This window comes from Halichoerus grypus, chromosome X, assembly GCF_964656455.1.
Source record: "Halichoerus grypus chromosome X, mHalGry1.hap1.1, whole genome shotgun sequence".
Taxonomy (NCBI): domain Eukaryota; kingdom Metazoa; phylum Chordata; class Mammalia; order Carnivora; family Phocidae; genus Halichoerus; species Halichoerus grypus.
In genome coordinates, this window is record NC_135727.1 from 33,373,504 (window position 1) to 33,397,898 (window position 24,395).

The window sequence follows — 24,395 nt, forward strand, 5'->3', positions numbered from 1 at the left end:
GGTTGAAAAGGCATTCTAAGATACATAGTAAGAGGACTCTGTGCTACTTTAGATTAGGTAAAATGGGGGCACCTGGCTGGCTCAGTCAGTAGGGCGTGCAATTCTTGGTCTCAGGCTCTGGGTTTGAGCCCCACATTGCATGTAGAGGTTACTTGATAAAATAAATACATATATATATATAAATTTAGTGAAATGTATGGATTCAAAAGAATTCTATCTCAATGTGACAAAAATCTTATGTATATAAACATAGGACTATTCTGGAAATCTCTCAATTTGATTGAACAAGCATACATGTACGAGGCATGCTACTGAAATGTTTGGCAATACAAAAGATAAATAAAAGCAGTCTCTTCCCTCTTGGGCTCATAATCTGATTGAAATATTTTCAAAACTATAAAGCAATGTGTAACATATAATAGGTTAAAATTGCTAGTTTTGAGTCAGGGGAGAGAGATATCAATTCCTCCCATAAAATCTCAAGAGGGCTTATTATGAATGTCTTATTTAATCTGGACTTTCAAAATGAATAAGATTTTGACAAGGAGAAATGGGGCGGAAGGATACCCTAAGTTGATGAGAATGCCCCAGTCATGTCATTGGAGTATTGGAGTGGAACAGCGTGGCGTTTACTTAGGAAAGTGTAAATGGTATGGTTTTGGAGAAAGCAAGATAAATGACAGAGATTATACAGGTCACTAAGATAGTAAAATAGGGATTTATCTTTTATTCATCACTGTATATCCAACATGGGGCCTGGTAAAGATTAGTACCCAATAAATAAAATAAAGGACAAGAAATACGAATTTGAATATAGACAAACATTGCCTCAATTTTCAAAACCAGAGAAAAGTTGGATTACAGAACAATTATTAACAGACTGGTTTTCAAACACTTAAAAATAAAAGTAGTATTCATGAGGAACCAGCATGGATTTATCAGCAGCTAACCCCACTAGAGTGTCCTCACTTTTTATTTCCCAACTTTTTCTTTTGAAAAATTACAGCTCTAGAAAATTTGGAAGAATAAATTTAACGAACATACATTTATACTTCACTTAGCTTCTCCAGATATTAATATTTTGCCACATTTGCACTAGCCCTCTCTCCCTCCCCCTTCCCCCTGCCCCTCCATTCCTCCTCCCCCTCCTCCCCTCTTCCCTTTTCCCTCTCTCTCTCCCTTAATCCCTTTTATCCATGGTTTTGCCTTCCTTGGTTTCAATCAACAGCAGGCCAGAAGCAGATGATCCTCCTTCCAACATAGAATCAGAAAGTCAATAGCAGCCTAGCACTATGTAACAAGGTCTGTCATTCCCCTCACTTCTCATCACGTAGGCATTTTATCACCTCACATCATCCCAGGCAGGAGAAAGGTGAGTACACTAAGATATCCTGAGAGCGAGACCACATTCACATAGCTTTTGTTACAGTTTGTTGTTATAATTGTTCTATTTTATTATTAGTTGCTATTATTTATTTCTCACTGTGCCCAATTTACAAATTAAACTTTATCGTAGGTATGTAAAACATAGTAACACAGTAAACATAGTATAAAACATAGTTTTAAAAAACCGTATAAAAACAGTTTCGTACTAGTTGTGGTTTCAGGCATCTGCTGGGGGGTGTGTCTCGGAATGTATCCCCCAGAGATAAGGGGGGAACTACTGTATATACACAAATGTGTGTGTGTGTATATATATATACACAAAAAAATATGGTTTATATATATGTAAAGTTTTCTCCTTTCTCTGAACCATTTGAAAGTAAGTTTCAGATATCACTTCCTTTTAAAATAAGGTTGCTAACCTAGTATTAACAAATAAAATGTATCTGGGCTTTCAAAAGCATCTGGCAAAATATTTCTTCTTTTATTGTTTTGAGGGGTTTTTTTGCAAAATATTTCTGAATAGCTTCATGAATTAAATGGAAAAATATGAGTCAAACGATATGAACAGGTGAGTTCAGTTAGTTAAATTAACATGCTGAAGAGTGTTGATTAATGGATCAGTTTCACCCTGGAGGGAGGTCACTAGCACTGTCCTACAAGGTTCTGTACTTACTGCAGTCGAAGTAAACATTCTATCTCCCACTGACAGTTTATTCTGGATAATATCTAATTCAACTCTTTCCAGCTGTAGTTCATACAAATCACATTTAGGATTTTTAAAAATATATTTATTCTTGCCCACCCCCAGAGATTCTGACTTAGTATGACTGGGGAAGGGCTCCAGATATCTGTGGCAAGACATCTATAACTAGAATCATTGATTTAGGGTAACTATCCTCATTTGATTAAATCTCTAGCGGATATCCCTACCTCGTTGCAGATAATTTAGATCTAAAAATCTTCAGACACTTATAATACAAAAAATTGCCTGAGAACAGTGTTTATCCACCTGAATGAAATAGATTTGCCAATTTCAGGTCATCTTTTTCAACCTGCAGCTACAGTTTCAATTAAGACAAAAAAATTCATAGTTGTACATTCTAGACAAGGTAGAGGCCCTTTTTTTTTTATATCTTCTAATGGCTAAGATCTTAGTCCTGGAATGTGGCTAAATTGGGCCTCAAAACATAAAAATTATAATGTGTAAACTCTTCCTCTGAGTTTTAGTATTAGATATTTGAAAGAGACCTATATTTTATAATAAGCATCCCCATTTTCAAGGCTTTTAGGCATTTTACTTTCTACATATAAGAAGAAAATATGTTTGAGCTTTTTTTTTTCCAAGTAAGCTTTAAATACTGATGGTGGGGCTTGAACTCACAACCCTGATATCAAGAGTTGCATAGCTCTATCAACTGAGCCAGCCAGGAACCCCTAGAAGAAAATATGTTAATAGAGGACCAGACACTAAGGAGGGACATCATGGACTCATATAGGAAGAATCTTTTCTTTCTGAGTAGAGATTTGTCTCTTAAATAAGAAATATAATTTAGGGCTTTTGTCTTCTCCTAAGGACCATGTTGTTTTTAAAGATCTGACTACAGTTTGAAAATCCTTTAATCTCTATGAACTCTTTGTAAATTATAAGATAATAATCAGATGACTTCAATGTTGTGGTGGGTGGGAGGTTATCAAGACCTTGAACATGGGCTCTCTATGGACTGGGAGGTTGATTTCCCTATAAATCCGTCATCTAGGGCTTGCTGTGTAAATCAGAATGGGACGAGAAAAAAAGAACTTCTCAATTTAATACTTTTAAAAGACAGTTTATGGAATAAATCTGGAACAAATTGCACACTTATCTGTATGCATCAGGACAGTATTGTTGGATTACAACTTGCTTTTCCCTGCCAGGGTAGAGAAAAGTAGGCCACAGTGGGAATAAATTGTGTAAACAAAACAAAACAAAACTTTAAATCTATTATGCTATTGAGAAAGGGAAGTTATGTTAACAAGAATATGTGAAAAGTAGTTTTCATTCACAGATAACTTTCCAATTTTGTTTATAAAAATTTAAGAAAACTATCACCCCTACTTCTGAAGACTGATAATAACTAACACCTACCAAATGCTTGATATTTGCCAGGTGCTCTTATAATTACTTTGGATCTGGGATTTTTAACCTTGACTACAAATTAGAATCATCTGGGGAGCTATAAAATTCCAGATGACCAGGCCTCGATGGAAACCAATTAAATTAGAATATTGGAGGATGATGTCAGTCCAAGCATTAGTACTTTTTTTAAGTTCACCAGGTGATTGCAATATGCAGCTGAGGTTGAGAACTATTGTTTCTGATACATCAACTTATTTAATCTTTACAACAGCCTCTTGATGTGGGGTGCTTTTTATTACCATCACTCTCACTCTCACCATTTCTTAATTACAAGTGAAAAGACTATGACAGAAAAATGTGAAGTTAATGTCCCAAGGCCAACAGCTCCTAAGTGTCAGAACTGGGATTTGAATTCAGGCAGTGTGACTCTCTTATGCTATAATTATATCATTGCCACCCAAATTAAAAACCACAGATTAACACAATTTGTCAACCTTTGAAGTACCAATCATAAATGTTGCTTTAGGGACACCTGGGTGGCTCAGTTGGTTAAGCAGCTGCATTCAGCTCAGGTCATGATCCCAGAGTCCTGGGATGGAGCCCCATGTCGGGCTCCCCGCTCAGCAGGGAGTCTGCTTCTTCCTCTCCCTCTGCCTGCTGCTCTGCCTACTTGTGCTCTCTATCTCTCTGTCAAATAAATAAATTAAATTAAATAAAAAAAGACCTAAATGTGAGACCAGAAACCATTAAAAAAATCATAGAACAACAAAAAAATAAATAAATGTTGCTTTAGTAGCCCTTACATAATACTAATTTGTTTGGTTGAAAGTTAAATGTAGAGAAAATAATGTCTGCTGAGAAAATTCCTATTTGTCAACATTATAATACAACCAAACTGGTTTTTTTTTTTAAAGGTTTTTTTATTTATTCATTCGAGACAGAGATACAGAGAGAGAGAGAGAGAGAATATGAGCAGGGGGAGAAGCAGAGGGAGGGGGAGAAGCAGGCCCCCCGCTGAGCAGGAAGCCTGATGTGGAGCTCGATCCCAGGACCCTGGGATCATGACCCGAGCCGAAGGCAGATGCTCAACCAACTGAGCCACCCAGGCGCCCCCAAACTGTCTGGTTTTTAAAGCATGTCCCTATTGCCATCCAGCAGTGTCGGGCCCTCACTCTTTAATGCAGTCTCACACCGAGTGCTATAGAGTTCCTATTTTTAAAACACTGCAGAAAAGTTGTATTTATAGAAGATTGAAGAGAGATCCATTCTTCTAGACATTCTATGTGATAGCCTTCAATCAAGTGAATCCAGATGAAAGCTTATTATTTAGCCAATGTTATTTTAGTCCCATGCAGAATTCTCTTCACTGTAGCATTTGAAGATTCCATATTTATGTACTAACATAACTAGTTAATGTTTTTTTCACTGCAAGCTGCTTCAAAATTTGTGAGGCAGGATTATAAATAAATGATCAGCCATGCTGCTTATATGTCAATGACTCGAGTGAAGGCCTACAAGGATTATTATGAATCACATGAATTTAGAAGGTATATGTAAAATGTTGTATCACAGAACCTGAACCGAAAACAACATTCAAAGATTTCAGCAATATGCTGAAGCAAATAAGATTAAAATTTAACAAAAGTATATTTAGTATCTTGCATTGGTTTGAACAAAAACACAAGACAGAGTATAACACTTTGAGTCAAGTCAACCTATATATGGACAGAACGGGCTGTTACAAAGTTCCTTCTTATATTGAAATGACGCCACATCTTGTAACTTTTATCCAGCTGTCTTGGCTTTTTCTACTCAAGCACACAGAAAAATGCCAAATGACTTGGCAAGACTCTGCAAATCATACTGAATGACAACAAATCTTTGAATATTTGAACATTATATTGCTTTCGGGGAAGCAATATAACGCAATAATTAAGAACCTGAGATCAGGGTGCCTGGGTGGCTCAGTTGGTTAAGTGACTGCCTTCGGCTCAGGTCATGATCCTGGAGTCCCAAGATGGAGTCCCACATTGGGCTCCCTGCTCAGTGGGGAGTCTGCTTCTCCCTCTGACCCTCCCCCTTCTCATGCTCTCATTCTCTCTCTTTCTCTCAAATAAATAAATAAAATCTTAAAAAAAAAAAAAGAATCTGAGATCAGGCAGGTCTCAGTAGGATAACCAACCATCCCAGTTTGCCCATGAATGAATGATTTCCTGGGATACAATACTTTTGGCACATAGGATGTGGTCAAGCCCCATTAAAAAGCCCAGACACCAAAAGCCCAAGTCAGCTTCCCTGGCTAGCAGTATTCTTTGAATATTGTCTTACATTGACGTATGACATCAGCCAGGAGGGTAACTTGCCCCTGAGGAAGATGGGAAGCTTCAGGAGTGGAACCCTCTCAGGCTTCACCCTATCCCTCTCTTCCTTTGACTGGTTCTGATTTGTATCCTTTTGCTCTAACAGAACTGTAATCGTAAGTATGGTATTTGTGTATATTCTGTGAGTCATTCTGGTGAATTATTAAAGCTGAGAATGGTCATGGGAACCCCCAAGTCTGTAGGCCTCGGGATTCCTGAACTTGTGGCTAGTGTCTGAAGTTTGGGCAATCTTTGGGCACTGTTCCCTCAATTTGTACAGGTCTGTTTATTCTTTATACACCCTGTAACAGTTTCAAAATACAAAATGAAAACATTGACAAAATAAAGAAGAAAAATTGACAAATTCACAAACATCATTGTGGAATATTTTGAATACTATAATACATCTCTCAAAATAGCTCAATGGAACAAGCAAGAAAAAAATCTATAAAGAGATAGAAAACCTAAAAAACACAATTAACAAATTTGACCTAATACATAGATTTTATGTGAAAAGAAATTAATTTTATTTACATTGCATACAAACTGCAATAGGATATACAGTTGACCCTTGAACAACAGGGGTTTAAACTGCATGGGTCCATTTATACATGGATATTTTACAGTACAGTACTGCAAATGTATTTTCTCTTCCTTATAATTTTCTTAATAACATCTTTTTTCTCTAGCTTACTTTATCATAAGAATACAGTATACAATACATATAGAAAATATGTGTTAATCAACTGTTTCCGTTATTGGTAAGTCTTCCAGCCAACAGTAGGCTATCAGTAGTTAAATGGAAACTCAAAAGTTATATGCAGATTTTTGACTGCATGGGGGGTTGGCACCCCTAACCCCCACACTGCTCGAGGGTCAAATGTACATTGTTTTTAAGTACACATGGACTGTTTTCTGAAATCAAACAAATGTGATTATAAAATGAACCTCAGCAAATATAAAATGCTTGCAATCATTCAGAATATATTCTTTGAACACAGTGCAATTAGAGTAAAAACAATAAAAAGCTTAACTAGAATACCACCAAATGTTTGGAAATTAGGGACTACACCTCTAAATATCTCATGGGTCAAGATAGATTCAGAATGGAAATTAGAAAATATTTTAAGTGGAAGGATAATAAAAATATGAGAAAAAGTTTGAGGTATGCAGCTAAAGCAGTGTTTAGAAAGAAATATATAGCTTTATTTTCTTAAGATTTTATTTTGAAGTAATCTCTACACCCAGCACAGTGCTCAAACCCATGACCCTGAGATCAAGAGTCACATCCTCTACTGACCCAGCCAGCCAGGCACCCCAGAAATATAGAGCTTTAAATGTATACATTAGAAAAGAAGAAAGACTGAACTTTAAATTATCTAAGTTACCATCTCAAGATAGTAGCAAAAGCACTAAATTAACCATAAAATAAAATAGAAGGAAATAAATAATAAAGATAAGAACAGAGATGAATAAAATAGAAAAAGTATATGCGAGAGAGGAGATCAACAAAATCTCAAGTTCAGTCTTTAAAGGAATAATGAATTTATATACCTTAGGCTGAGCAAGGGGAAAAAAAGAAACACAAATTACCCACGTCACGAAAGGAATGGGAGAAACTAATACAGAAACCAAACATTAAAAGCATAAGGGGACACTTCTAATTCCAGAATTCCAGCATGTGGGGGATAAAAACATAACTGGTAAAAAAAAAAAAAAATTCTTTTAAGAAACAATCTTTTAGTCTCTGGAAATTGTACTAAGGGTATACATCAAATGGAGAAGCACTCATTCAGGAGAATCTATCAAATATCAATGAGAACAGTGAGAGTCTGTGGCACTTGAGCCACAACCCACTGCCTTCCTCCCCCTTCCCAGATCTGCCTGGCAGAAGCTCTACACAGAAGAATGTGGCCAAGAAGATGGGTCTCTGTCTCCTCGCAGCTCCCAGTCAAGGGCTTACAGTATGCCGCAGGAGAAGCAGGCCACCAGCATTTCTCACCCTCTCCAACTCTAAGTTGAAGAGACTAAATCTGGTAAATGTAGCTGAGAGGTTGGGGGCTCCAACACTCCAAGAAGCCCCCAATCATGGGCAGAAATTCTAACCTAGGCATGGCAGGCCAATAATACTGGATTAGGGTAGAAAGACTTAATATTGTTAACATATCCATACTACCCAAAATGAACTAACAGCAGGTTCAACACAATCCCTATCAGAACCTCAATAGCTGGGGGTGCCTGGGGGCTCAGGTGGCTAAGCGTCTGCCTTTGGCTCAGGTCATGATCCCAGGACCATGGGATTGAGCCCCGCATCGGGCTCCTTGCTCAGCAGGGAGCCTGCTTCTCCTTCTCCCTCTGTCTGCCACTCCCCCTGCTTGTGCTCTCTCTCTTCTGTCAAATAAATGAATAAAATCTTTAAAAAAGAAAAACCATTAGCCTTTTTTGTAAAAATGGAAAAGATGTCCTCAAATTCATATGGAATTCCAAGGGGCCCTGAAAAACCAAAACAATATTGAAAAAGAAGAATAAAGTCAGAGGACTTACACGTCTCAAATTAAAAGCTAACTACAAACCTATAGGAATCAAAACTGTGTGCTGCTGGCATAAGGATAGACATACAGACAAATGGAATAGAATGGGGTGCAGAAATAAACCCATACATCTATGGCCAATTAGCTTTTGGCAAGGTTGCCACATCCACTCAATGGGGAAAGAACAGTCTCTTTACAACTGGATGTCCACATGCAAAAGAATGATTTCAGACCCCTATCTCACACCATATATAAAAATTAACTCAAACTGGGGCACCTGGGTGGCTCACATGGTTGAGCGTCTGCCTTTGGCTCAGGTCATGATCCCAGGGTCCTGGGATCGAGCCCCGCATCAGGCTCCCTGCTCAGCGGGAAGTCTGCTTCTCCCTCTCCCTCTGCTGCTCCCCCTGCTTGTGCTCTCTCGCTCTGTCAAATAAATAAGTAAAATCTTAAAATAATTAACTCAAATGTAAATGTAAAACTGAAACCATAAAAGTCTTAGAAGCAAACATGTGGGTGAAAATTCATGACCTTGGATTGGGCAAGGAATTTTTAGATATGACCTCAAAAACATGAGCAACAAAAGAAAAGAAATAGATAAACTGTGCTTCATCAAAATTTTAAAATTTTCTATATCAAAGGATATTATAAAGAAAGTGAGAAGACAAATGTACAGAATGGGAAAATACATGCAAATCATATATCTGACAAAAGATTATCAGAACCCATAACAAACTTCTACAACTCGACAACAAAAAAACCAAACAACCCAAATAAAAAATGGGAAAAAAACTTAGACATTTCTCCAGAGAAGACATTCAAATGATTAAGAAAAGATGCTCAATAGATTTAGTCATTAGAGAAAGGCAAATCAAAACCACAGTGAGATCCCACTTCACACCTATTAGGATGGCTACAATAAAAATTACAGAAAATAACAGGTATTGGCAAGGATATGGAGAAATTGGAACATTTATACATTACTGGTAGGGATGTAAGATGGTGCAACCATGGTGGAAAACAGTTTGATGGTTTCTCAAAAATATAAACATAGAATTACCATACGACCTAGCAATGCCACTACTAGGTATATACCCAAAAGAACTGAAATCAGGGACTCAAACAAACATTTGTATGTCAATGTTCATAGCAGTATTTTTCACAATAGCCAAAAGATGGAAACAACCTGAGTATTCATCAACAGATGAATAAACAAAATGTGGTATTCTTGTAGTCCAACCATAAAATATTTTTCAGTCATAAAGAAAAGAATAAAGTTCTAATACATGTTTCAATACGGATGAGCCTTGAAAATACAAACATTTTTTAAATAAATTTAAAAAGACCTAAATAACTAAAAAGACATCCTATATTAATGGACTGGAATGCTTAATACTGTTAAGATACTACCCAAATTCATCTACAGTGTCAATAAAATCCCTATCAAAATCCTACCTCCCTTCCTTGCAGAAATTAAAAAGCTGATCCTAAAGTTTGTATGGAAATTCTAGAGCTCAAAATAGCCAAAAATATCTTGAAGAACAAAGCTGGAGGACTTACACTTTCTGATGTCAAAACTTACTACAAAGCTATAGTAATCAAGATAGTATGGTACTGGCATAAAGATAAACATTAAGTCAATGAAACAGAATTGGGAGCCAAGAAATAAACCCTTAGTTTTATAATTGGTTTTTTGACAAGGGTGCCAAAATACCTCAATGATAAAAGAATCATCTTCCAACAAATGATGCTGGTCCAACTGGATGTCCACATGCAAAAAAATGAACCATATATAAACAGTAACTAACAATCAATCAAAGCCATAGATGTAAGGAGATGAAACTATAAAATTCTTTTTCTTAAATTTTATTTTATTATGTTATGTTAATCACCATACATTACATCATTAGTTTTTGATGTAGCGTTCCATAATTGATTGTTTACGTATAACACCCAGTGCTCCATTCAATACATGTCCTCTTTAATACCCATCACCAGGCTAACCCATCCCCCCACCCCCCTCCCCTCTAGAACCCTCAGTTTGTTTCTCAGAGTGAAACTATAAAATTCTTACCAGAGGGCACCTGGGTGGCTCAGTCAGTTAAGTGTCTGCCTTTGGTTCAGGTCATGATCTTGGGGTCCTGGGATTGAGCCCCACATCTGGCTCCCTGCTCAGCAGGGGGTCTGCTTCTCCCTCTCCCTCTGCCCCCCCACTTGTGCTCTCTCAACATAAATAAAATTTTTAAAATATAAATAAATAAAATTTTTAAAAAAATTTTAAATAAATTTTAAATAAATAAATTTTAAATAAATAAATAAAATTTAAAAAATAAAAAAAATTCTTACCAGAAAAGTAGATGTAAATCGTCATAACTGTGCATTGGGCAAAGATTTTCCAAATATGACACCAGAAGTTCAAGCAAAGGAAAAATAAATTGAACACTTAAAATTCAGTAAAAAGATAAATAACTCAACTAAAAATTGCCAAAAGATCTGAATAGACATTTCTCCAAAGAAGGTATACAGATGATCAATAAGCACATGAAAAGATAATCCACATCATTAACCATCTGGAGAATGCAAATCATATGCACAATGAGATACCATTTTACCCACAGGGTAATGACTATAAACAAAAAGACATAATACCAAGTTTCAGCAAGTACGTGGAGAAATTGGAGCCCCCATACACTGCTAATTGCATTGTAAAATGGTGCAGCCCCTTAATGACACTTAAAACTTACAACAGGGGCGCCTGGGTGGCTCAGTCGGTTGGGCGTCTGCTTCTGCTCAAGTCGTGATCCCGGGCTCCTGAGATCCAGCCCCACGTCAGGCTCCCTGCTCAGCGGGGAGCCTGCTTCTCCCTCTCCCTCTGCCTGTCGCTCCCCCTGCTTGTGCTCTCTCTCTCTAACAAATAGATAAATAAAATCTTTAAAACTTACAACAGTAAGGTAAATAAATAAATGTCACAATATCTCTAAGTCAAGGATTTTAGGGTACTAACACACAGTAAGTCCATCGTTCTGTTTCATTTCCGTTGTTGTCAAGTATCTCCAGCTGTGCCTTTTATCTGGCTCTTTATTTATCTCCACTGCTATTGTTCTGCAATCCTCCTTTCCTCTTGGCACCCTTTAATAGACTGAGGTAAGAATTTCAGTTCCAGTTCTGCTACTCTTTTTTTTTTTTTTAAGATTTTATTTATTTGTCAGAGAGAGAGAGCACAAGCAGAGAGAGCCACAGGCAGAAGGAGAAGCAGGCTCCCTGCTGAGCAAGGAGCCCGATGCGGGGCTCAATCTCAATCATGACCTGAGCCAAAGGCAGACGCTTAAGCAACTGAGCCACCCAGGCATCCCACTCTATCTAACTTTAGACAAATTGTATATTCCCTCTGAATCTCACTTTATTTATAAGGAAAATGAGAATAAAACATTTCCCTTATCTATCTCCTAGGCTTATTTTGAAAATCAAATATAAATGTATATGACAATGTCTTATACATTCTAAACCAACAGACAAATTTGTCATTATTAGATGTGAGAAATGTGCTAGCAATAATGTAGAACTGAGGCATATTTTTATCAGAAGTTGTACTGATTGCATAAAAATATGTGTTCTCTGTTATTGTTAGGTTAATGGGTAATTTTATCATTTTCTTCTTAAATGAAAACACAATTTGCATTTTTACATATGCAGTCCTCAATTGATTTTTTCCTGCCTGTGGGTCAGTGAGCTTTGATAGACAAATCAGTTACCATTCTTGATCTATAGAATACACCAGCAAGTCACAGTGAATTTTTTCCCAAATGTTCAAAAATGTATCTATTATCTTTCTGAAAGGTGCTTCCTTCAGCTTCTTCATAGTCTAAGATTCTACTGAGTCTTCCTGCCCATTCTCTCCATTAATATATGTACTATTTCAGTTGTTACCAAAAACATGTAAAAGTTTTCAAAGACAGTTAGCAGAAGTACTCCCATTGAAAGCATCAGAGCAAAGGAAGAAAAATGAACTGTCCCTGAGAAAAACTATCTCCCACCATATTCTCTGCCAATGTCACAATGACTTGGTGGTTTCACTGTCAAAATTCAAGAATTATATTGGCATATAATTATAATGATCTAAAAGGCAAAGCATTGAAAAGAAGCTGTTGAGATTCAGAGATACTCTGAGGTCCAAGTGCAGCTTGCCTTGATGTCATTTATGTTTCAAGTTTTAAGTGAGTCGGCCTGAAGGATTACCCTAGGAGGAGTTAAAGAGGAAGAAAGACCCAAGTACATCCATTTTTTTCTGCCTAGCAAAGTCTTCTATTTTACAGCTACCTTCTGTGTATGGTGCTCAAGATGAACCAACCTAAGAGAGTTAAATGTGGACTTTCCAATTTATGATCAATGATCTGACTTAGCAGAGATAAAGAGAAAAGAGGTGGCAGCTCAAGAGCTCTGTTTATAGGGACACACTGTCACAAAGGGGTTTTTAACTACAGAAAAAGACTAATTTTAATATATATGTGGATCTTGAAGAACAAATAAAGAATAGAGGACAAATATCAACATGACCTAAGGGTAAGGATGAGTTTCTTAAAGCACAAACCAGAAGACTGATAAAATTTGACATTTAAGGGAATGTACTTCAAAAAGACCTATAAATACAGAAAAACAATCAATAGACCGAGAAAGGATATTTGAAATGTATGTGTCTGAAAAATTAGTATACAGAATATATGAAGAGCATGTACAAATGAATCAGAAAAAGTCAAACAATCATAGGAAAAGCAGTCAAAAATTACAGGCAGGCAATTCAAATGAGAAGAATATTAAAAATAAAATAAATATATGAAAAGATACTCAATCTCACTACCAGAGAAATACAACATGGTTCATGAAAAGTGCCTGTTAGGAAGGGATGTGTGTATGCATTTTCTCTGCATGTCCTTTTTTATTATTATTTGGCCTGTATATTTTTGTTTATTCTTTATTATTTTAATAACAGCTTTGTTGAGCTATAATTCACATGCAATCAAATACACTGTATTAAAGTGTACAATGCAGTGAATTTTAGTATACTTACAGAGTTGTGCAAGCATCATCACTATCTACTTTCAGAATATTTTTAGCACCCCAAAAAGAAATACCACACCCATTAGTAGTCACTCCCTATCTTGCTGCCACCCTTAGCCCATGGCAACCACTAAACCACTTTCTTTCTATACGAATTTGCCTATTCTGGAAATTGCATATAAATATAATCACACATTATGTATCTGACTTTTGTATCTGACTTTTTCACATAGAAAATTGTATTCAACTTTGCAGCAGGTATCATTACTTCATTCCTTTTTATTATCAACCAATATTTGATTTATGGATGTGCCATATTTTATTGATCTGCTTATCAGTTGATGGACATTTGGCTAGTTTCCAATTTGGCTAGTTTCCAATATTAAAAGTTTATCTTTGATTTTTTTTTTAATAAATGTCCCTGGATTAAAAGCTGCTCTCAGTGACCAAGTTCTGAGTCAGATCAAATAAACTCTGTGATGGTGTTTTCAGAAATCTTCCAGACAGGTCAAATAATTACAGTTAATACCACAAAAATAAAAAAAGATCATAAGGCACTAGTATGAATAATTATACACCAACAAGTTGGGTAACTAGAAGAAATGGATAAACTCCTAGAAACATACAATGCACCAAGACTGAATTATGAAGAAATAGAAAACCTAAACAAAACAATAATAAGAGATTGACTCAGTAATCAAAAATTTCCCAACAAAGAAAAATCCAAGACCAGATTCCTTCAGTGATGAATTCTACCTAACAAATGTGTATCAATCCTTCTCAAACTCTTCCCCAAAACTGAAGATTAAGGAACACTCCCAAACTTATTTTGTAAGGCCAGAATTACCCTCAGACCAAAGCTAGACAAAGTATACCACAAGAAAAGAAAATTATAGACCGATATACCTGAAGGATATAGATGTAAAAATTCTCCATAAAAATACTAGCAAATTGAATTCAAGAGCACCTTAAAAGGATCATACACCATGATCAAGTGAAATTTATCCCAGGGATGCAAGAATGATTCAACATATACACATCAACAAATATGATACATCATATTAACAGAATGAAAGATAAAAGTTATATGATCATCTCAAAAGACACACAAAAATTATTTGACAAAATTCAACATCCTTTCATGATAAAAACTTTCAAATTAGGTATAGGAAGGAATTTTACCTCAACAAAATAAAGGTCATATATGACAAGCCCACAGCTCACATCATATTCAAAAGCAGAAAACTTTTCCTGTAAGATCAGGAACAAGATCAGGGTGCCCATTTTCACCACTTCTACTCAACATAGTACTGGAAGTCCTAGCCAGAGCAATTTGGCAAGAAAAAAAATACATCCAAATCAGAAAGGAAGAAGTAAAATTATTTCTGTCTGCAGGTGACATAATCTTCTCTATAAAAACGTAAAAAAGTCCCCTAAAAAACTTTTAAAACTAATAAAGGAATTCAGTGAAGTTTCATGATACAAAATCAAATTACAAAAATTAGTAGCAGTTCTATATACTAGCAACAAACTATCTGAAAAATAAATTAAGAAAATTCCATTTATAATAGCACCAAAAAGAATAAAATACTTAGGAATACATTTAACCAAGGAGGAGAAAGATTTGTACACTGAAACTATAAAACATTAATGAAAGAAATTGAAGAAGACACAAATAAATAGAAAAAATATTCCACATTCATGCATTCGAAGAATTAATATTGTTAAAATGTCCATTCTACCCAAACTGATCTATAGACTCAATACAATCCCTATCGAAATTGTAAAGGTATTTTTCACAGAGATAGAAAAAGCAATACTAAAATTGATATGGAACCACAAAGACCCCAAATTGCCAGAGCAATCCTGAGAAAGAACAAGACTAGAGGTCTCACACTTGCTGATTTCAAATTATATTACAAAGCCACAGTAATCAGAACGATATGATACTGGCATAAAAATAGACATATGGACCAGTGGAACGAAATAGAGAACCCAGAAATAAACTCATGCATATACCATCAACTAATCCATGACAAGGGCACAAGAATACACAATAGGAAAAGCATAGTTTCTTCAACAAATGGTGTTGAACTAACTGAATATCTACATGCAAAATAATGAAAATGGACCCTTATCTTACACCATACACAAAAAAACAGCTCAAAATTGATTCAAGACTTAAATGTAAGCCCTGAAGCCATAAAACTTCTAAAAGAAAACATAGTGAAAAAGCTTCTTGACGTTGATCTTGGCAATAATTTTTTTGGATTTGACACCAAAAACATGAGCAACAAAAATGAAAAAAAGTGGGACCACATCAAACTTAAAGCTTCTGCACAGCAAAGGAAACTATCAACAAAATGAAAAGGCAACCTATGGAATGGGAGAAAACATTTGCAAACCATATATCCGACAAGAGATTAATATCCAAAATATATACAAACTCAATACAACTCAATAGCCAAAAAAAAAAAAAACAACCAGATAAACGTAAGCAAAAAACCTGAATAGACATTTTTCCAAAGGGGACATACAAATGGCCATCAGGTATATGAAAAGATGATCAATATCACTAATCATCAGGGAAATGCAAATAAAAACCACAATGAGATATTACCACATAGCTGTTAGGACAGCTATTTTCAAAATGTCAAGAGATAACAAGTATTGACAAGTGTGTCACACCCCGTTGGTGCGAATGTTATACCCCATTGGTACAAATGTCGATTGGTAAAATCATTATGGAAAACTGTATTGAGGTTCCTTACAAAATCAAAAGCAGAACTACCATATGATCCAGCAAACCCGCTTCTGAGTATAGAGGAACTATCCGCACTCCTAGGTTTATTGTAGCATTACTCACAGTAGCCAAGATATATAAACAACTTGTCTGTTGACAGATTAATGGATAAAGAAAATGTGGTGTATTTTCTTTGTATACCACATTTCTTACGTGCCACATTTTACTTATCCATTAATCTGTCAACAGACCCTTAAGTTGTCGGTAGATAGTTTATATATATAATCTTTATATATAATGTATGTGATATATAACAATATATACACATATATAATGGAATATTATTCAGCCTTAAATAAGAAGGAAATTCTGCTATTTGCAACAACATGGATTAACACTGAGGTCATTATAGTAAGTGAAATAAGCTAGAGACCGAAAAACAAGTATCACACAATATCATTTATATATGAAATATTTTGTTTAAATTGAACTCATAGTAACAGAGTAGAATAGTGGTTACCAGAGACTGGAGGGTGGGTGAGGGGAGATATTGACCAAAGTGCACAAACTTTCACTTATAAGATGAGTAAGTTCTGGGGATCTAACGTACGCCATGGTAAATATAACCAATAATTTGTTGAGGAGTAGATCTCAAGTGCCCTTAGCACAAAAATGATAGCTCTGTGATGTGATACATATATTAATTAGCTTGATTGTGGTGATTATTTCACAAGTATGCATACACCAAAATAGTACATTGTGCACCTTAAATATATACAATTTTTATTTGTTAATCATACTTCAATAAAGCTGGATAAATAAATTCTGTAAAATGGGAAGAAAAGACATATATAAGGCAGACTTCATTAAAATCCACATTACCAGGCCAAAATTCAGTCTCAGTAACAGGTTATCTCTGTTGGCAGCTTAGGTTCATTCTAGCCTGGCACCCGTAGGTGACCTTGGCCTGCAAAGGTGAAACTCAAAGCTTTAGCTGATGTTGTAAATGTAATTCCCATTCCCAATGAGATAAGGTGCTGTGGACTGAATGTGTTCCTCAAAAATTCGTATGTTGAAGCCTAATCTCCAAGGTGATAGCATTGGAGATGGGGCCATTTGGGAAGTAATTAGGTCATGAGGGTGGAGTCCTCATGATTGGGATTAGTGCTCTTATAGGAAGAGACATGGGAGAGCTTGCTTCCTCTCTCTCCGTTCCTCGCCATGTGAAGATATCAGAAGACAGCCATCTACAAAGCAGGAAGTGGGCCCTCACCAAACACCAGATCTGCCAACACCTTGATTTTGGACTTCCCAGGCTGCAGAACTGTGAAAAATAGATGTTGCAGAAGCTACCCAGTGTATGGTATTTTTGTTAGAGCAGCCCAAACTGATTAAGACAGCAAACTTTCATCAGTTCTGGAATATAGCTCTTCCTCACTCTAAACACTTGACAAGAAACAGTTTATTTAAAAGGTACACATTGTAAAACCTACCTGAACGTATAAATCAGAACAACTCTCTGCACCATTGAGCAAGGACCACTCCATAGAAATGGAAAACTCAGCATGGCTGGCCTAGCATTGATTGTTATAGCATCATTCAGTGTCAAATGATTGATTATTAAGAGCCAAACCTGTTTTGTACACTGTACATTATCATCACACAGAACATGGTATCAGTAAGAATAACCTGGCCTTGGCAAAATTGGGGGTGACATTTGGGAATATGAATGCTGGGGTTGTGGTACTCTTTTGAGGTAGTTATCCTGTTCTGGCCTGCAACGAAAAGAAAACATTCATTAGGGCAAGAGCTAGTTTGGCCTCAAAGGAAAAGCTATTCCTGATGTCAATCATACAGACTCCAGGTGAGTAAAGAAAATAACTGCTTCTCCTCATCTGAATTTTTATTGTATTTCCAGGCAAGAAGTGTCCAAGATACTGTCTGACATTTGAAAAAAGTTCTGGAGCTAGGTCAGAAGTAAGTAAGGTCTCTTCTTCTTAGGGTTCCCTGAAAGAAGGGATATATTGAACTGAATAATAATGGTAATGACATCTATGGAAACCTATGTACTTGCTACATGCTGATCCAAGTGACTTAGGTTCCAACAAACCTATGAGATAAGTACTGTGTTACCTTCATATGACTAATAGAAATGATTCATGAAAAGATTAAATTAACTGTCCCAAGTCACAAAGCTCATAAAGATTAGAGTTGGGAATAGAATCCAGACAGATGGGCCTTGGAAATTGTGATATTTCACCATGACACTGTACTTATTTTAGTAGAGCAAGCTATTCCATGACACTCAGGTTTTCTGGCTTCACAACACTCTATTTTTATTTCTCTTTTGTTACTCTAGAATCATAAGTAAAGTCGTGCTTTGTTCTGCCAAACCAGGTTGAATCAGATGATTAAAAGGGGAATGGGATCGCACTACCTACACGATGGCGGCAGTGATAATTAGTGAGAGATGCCAAGGGGAAATGAAAAACTCAGAAAGATTTTTAGGAGGTTCTCCTTTTTTTCGGCAAATGTAGTGGTCTTGAGGAAGGATGGTTTTATTTATAGAATTTTTATCTCTCCAGTCAGTGCCTTGAAACATCTCCTCTAAGAATCCAATGTCTACCTGTTAAAATAGGCCTGATACATTTATTCAGACTAAGATTTTAGTGATGGACTTTTATACCATTTTAAAAGAGAGCCGAAGATGGGGAAGGGACAATGCTTCAGCTCAGATAAAGATACTGCAATGGACCCCTCAAATCATACTTCTTAGGCACCAGACTGCAAGTCCTATGGGTGAGGCTATCTCTTAGTGCAGGAAACAAAGCAAATCTAGGAGAAAGGAAACCTTCTGATGACATACACAATACTGTGAGTTACAAATGCTTCCAGAATGGTGGAATAAACCTTACTATTATGATCAAAAGGGACTTGTCCATTCAACAGAAGTTATTAACCAAATGCATGCCCCCAGATCACCTGGAATGCTTTTAGAAATACACATGTGTTGATGGTCCAATTCATTGATTCATTGTTGATTATATAACCATACTGAAGAGTGTGGATTATTGGATATTAACCTAGATGGAAGTCACTAGCTCTGTGCCATAGGGCTTTGAAAATTGTCACAGTCATTATTAATATTCTCTAATAAAGGCTCAGAGCTTCAGGTTTCCTTGAACAGTGTCCAATTCTGCTTTCTCTGAATATAATTTGCAGCAATATTTTCTATTATGATATGCACATCACAATTAACTGTGATAACTTATTAGAATGTACATGCTCAGGGATTCTAGGCTAGTAGCAATAGTATTTTTGAAAACTCCAACAATGATTCTAATGCATGCCTCACAATTGAAAATAAGTTCATTATCACAAAATGTCATATGTACTCTTTATTTTATCAGGCATTACCATTTTGAGTTTATTTTGTATATGGCATAAAAAACTGGTCCAGTTTCATTCTTTTGGATGTAGCTGTCCTAATTTCCCAACACCATGTACTGAAGAGACTGTCTGTTCCCCATTGTATATCCGTGTCTCCTTTGTCATCTATTAATTGGCCATATAAGCATGGGTTTATTTCTGGACTCTGTATCTGTTCCATTGATCTGTGTGTCTATTTTTGTGCCAGCAGCATATGCTTTTGATTACTATAGCTTTGTAGTATAGTTTGAAATCTGGAGTTGTGATACCTCCAGCTTTATTCTTCTTTCTTGAGATTGCTGTGACTATTTGGGGTCTTTTGTGGTTCCATACAAATTTTAGGATTATTTGTTCAAGTTCTGTGAAAAATGCTATTGGTATTTTGATAGGGACTGCACTGAATCTGTAGATTACTTTGGGCAGTATCGACATTTTAATGATATTAATTCTTCTGAATCATGGGAATGGTATACCTTTCCATTTATTTGTGTCTTCAGTTTCTTTCATCAATGTCTTATAGTTTTCAGAATACAGATCTTTACTTCCTTAGTTAAATTTATTCCTATGTATTTTATTCTTTCTGATGCAATTGTAAATGGGATTGTTTTCTTAATTTATCTTTCTCCTAATATATTATTAGTATATAGAAACACAAGATTTCTGTATATTAATTTTGTATCCTATAATTTTACCCAATTCATTTATTAGTTTGAATAGTTTTTTGGTGCAGTCTTTAGGGTTTTCTATTTTTAGTATCGTATCATCTACAAATAGTGACAGTTTTAATTCATCCTTTGGATGCCTTTTTATTTCTTTTTCTTGTCAGATTGCTGTGGCTAGTAATATGTTCAATAAAAGTGGTGAGAGTGGGCATCATTGTTTTGTTTCTGATCTTAGAGGAGAAGCTTTTAGCTTTTCATCATTGAGTATGATGTTAGCTGTGGATTTGTCATATATGGCCTTTATTATGTTGAAGTACATTCCTGCTATACCCACTTTGTTAAGAGTTCTTATCATGAATGGATGTTGAATTTTGTGAAATGCTTTTTCTGCATGTATTGACATGACATGATATGATTTTATCCTACGTTTTGCTAATGTGGTATATCACCTTGATTGATTTATAGATATTGAATCATTCTTGCATCCTTGAAATAAATATCATATGGTTATGATGAATTATCCCTTTAATGCATTGTTGTGTTCTGTGTTAATATTTTGTTGAGGATTTTTGCATTATATTTATCAGGAATATTGGCCTGCAACTTTCTTATTTAGTAGTGTCTTTTTCTGGTTTTCGTATCAGGGTAATACTGGCATTGTAGAATGCATTTGGAAGCATTCCTTCCTCTTTGAATTTTTAGAATAGTTTGAGAAGGACAGGTATTAACTTCTCTTTAAATGTTTGTTAGAATTCATCTGTGAAGCCATCCGGTTCTGGACTTTTGTTTGTTGGGAATTTTTTTTATTACTGAATCAATTTCATTGCTAGTAATCAGTTTATTTAGATTTTCTGTTTCATCCTGATTCAGTCTTGAAAGATTGTGTTTTTAGCAATTTATCTATTTCTTCCAGGTTGTCCAATATGTTGGCATATAATTTTTCATAGTAGTCTCTTATAATCCTTTGTGTCTCTGTGGTATCAATTGTACCTTCCTTTTCATTTCTGATTTTATTTGAGTTCTCTCTCCTTATTTTTCTTGATGAGTCTGGCTAAAGCTATATCAATTTTGCTTATCATTTCAAATAACCAGCTCTTAGATTGATTGATCTTTTATATTGTTTCCTTAGTCTCTATTTCATTTCTTTCCACTCTAATCTTTATTATTTCCTTCTACTAACTTTGGGTTTGGTTCGTTCTTCATTTTCTAGTTCCTTTAGGTGTAAGGTTGGATTGTTTATTTGAGATTTTTTTTGTTCCTTGAGGTAGACTTGTATAGCTATAAGCTTCCTGCTTAGAACTGTTTTTGCTGTGTCCCAAAGATTTTGGAACGTTGTGTTTCCATTTTCATTTGTCTCAAGGTGTTTCTCTGTTTCCTTTTTGATTTCTTTGTTGACCCATTGGTTGTTTAGTAGAATGTTGTTTAAGCCTCAATGTGTTTAAGCCACAGCGTTTTTTCCAGTTTTTTTCCTTGTAATTGATTTCTAGTTTCATAGTGTTGCTGTCAGAAAAGATGCTTGATATGGTTTCAGTCTTCTTAAATTTATTGAGACTTGTTTTGTGGCCAAACATGATCTATCCTGGAGAATGTTCCATGTGCACTTGAGAAGAATGTGTATTCTGCTGTTTATAGATAGAATGTTCTGTATATATCTGTCAGGTCCATCTGGTCTAATATGTTATTCAAAGATACTGTTTCCTTATTGATTTTTTGTCTGGATGATCTATTCATTGATATAAGTGGGATGTAAAATTCCCTACTATTTTTACATTACTGGCAATTTCTCCCCTTGTGTCTGTTAATATTTGCTTTATAGATTTAGGTGCCCTATGTTGTGTGTATAGATATTTATAATTATTATATCCTCTTGTTAGATTGATCCCTTTATCATTATGTAATGTCCTTCTTTGTCTTTTGTTATAGTCTTTGTTTTAAAGTTCATTTTGTCTGATATAAGTATTTTTACCCCAGTTATTTTATACTTCCATTGGTATGGAATATCTTCCTTCATCTTTTCACTTTCAGTCTGTATGTGTTTTTAGGTCTCAATTGAGTCTCTTGTAGATAGCATATAAATGGGTCTTTCTAAAATCCATTTGGTCATCCTATGTCTTTTGAAAGAGCATTTAGTCCACTTGCATTTAAAGTAATTATTGGTAAGTATGTACTTATTGCCATTTTATTAATTGTTTTCTGGATGTTTTTGTAGTTCTTCTCTGTTCCTTTCTTCTCTTGTTCTCTTCCCTTGTGATTTGATGGCTTTCTTTAATGTTATGCTTGGATCCCTTTCTCTTTATTTTTTGTTTATCTAGCATAGATTTTTGGTTTGTGGATATCATGGGGTTCACATATAACACCCTATGTATATACCAGTCTATTTTAAGTCAATGGTCGCTTAAATTTAAATACATTGTAAAAGCACTACACTTTTACTCCCCCTTCCACATGTTATGTATTTGATGACATATTTTATATCTTTTTATTTTGTGCATCCCTTAACTAATTATTGTAGGTATAATTGGACTATTTTTGTCTTTTAACTTTCATACCAATTTTATAAATGATTGATGTTTTAACTTTATTATATGTATGCTTTTACTAGTAAATATTTTTGGTAATATTCTTATTGCAATATATGGCCTTTTCTGCTTAAAGAAGTCCCTTTAACATTTCTTGTAAGGCTGGTTTAGTAGTAATGAACTCCTGTTTGACTGGGACATTGTTTATCTCTCCTTCAATTCTGAAAGATAACTTTCCCATGTAGAGTATCTTTGGGTGTAGGTTTTTTTCCTTTCAGCACTTCAAATATATCATGCCATTCTCTTCTGGCTTGCAAAGTTTCTGCTGAAAAATCAGCTGATAGATTTATATATAAATCTTGTGTAAAACTATTTTTTTTTCTTCTGCTGCTTTTAAGATTCCCTCTTTATCTTTAATTTCTGACATTTTAATTATTGTGTGTCTTAATGTGGACCTCTTTGGGTTCATTCTGTTTGGAGCTATCTTTGCTTCCTGGACCTGGATATCTGTTTCCTTCCCCAGGGTAGAGAAGCTTTCAGCTATTATTTCTTCAAATAAGTTTTCTGCCCTTTTTCCTCTCTCCTCCTTCTGGGACTTCTATAATGCAAATGTTAACATGCTTGTTGTTGTCCCAGAGGTCCCTTAACCTATCCTCAGTTTTTTAAATTCTTTTTTCTTTTTGCTTTTCAGCTTGGATGATTTCTACTATACTGTCTTCCAGATCACTGATCTACTCTACTGCATCCTCAAATCTGCTGTTGAGTCCCTCTAGTATATTCTCCAATTCAGTTATTGTATTTTTCAGCTCCGATTGTTTATGTTTTATATTTTCTCTTTGTTGAAGTTCTCACGAGTTCATCCACTCTTCTCTTATGTCTAGTGAGCATCTTTATGACCATTACTTTGAACTCTTTATTGCTTATCTCTGTTTCATTTAGTTCTTAGATTTTATCTTGTTTTGAATTCTGAATATGTTTGGAACATATTCCTCGGTCTCTGCATTTTGTTTGACTCTCTGTGTTTGTTTCTATGTGTTAGGTAGGTCAGCTACATCTCCTGGTCTTGAAGGTGGTGGCCTTATGTAGAAGGAATTCTGTGGGGCCCAGTAGCACAATCCCCCACAGTCACCAGAACCAGGTGCTCCAGGTGTGTTCCCTGTGTGGTCTGCATGCACTCTCCCGTTGTGACTGGGCCACTGCTACAGGCATGCTAGTTGGTGGGGCTGGCCTCCAGTGCAGCTGGCTAAGAGGCCTGGCTATAGCAGCTGCAGGCATGCTGGTGGGTGGGGTTAGCCCCTCACCACAGTGTGGATGCCTGTGACTTTTGCAGGTGCCCCACTGTGACCTTTGCAGGTGCACTTCTGGCTGGGGCTGGCTCCCCCTTTTCCCTGGAGCAATAGTCACTTTAGAGGGGTGTCAGGCCCAGCCAGGGCAGCCCAATGAGTGTGATGGCATAGTACTTTAGGGGAATGCCAATCCTGACCAAGGCTACCCACCAGGTGTGGCAAGACAGGAACCACTTTGGAAGGATACCTGCCAGGGCAAAACTCTACTTCTGAAACTAATAATACACTATATGTTAATTAATTGAATT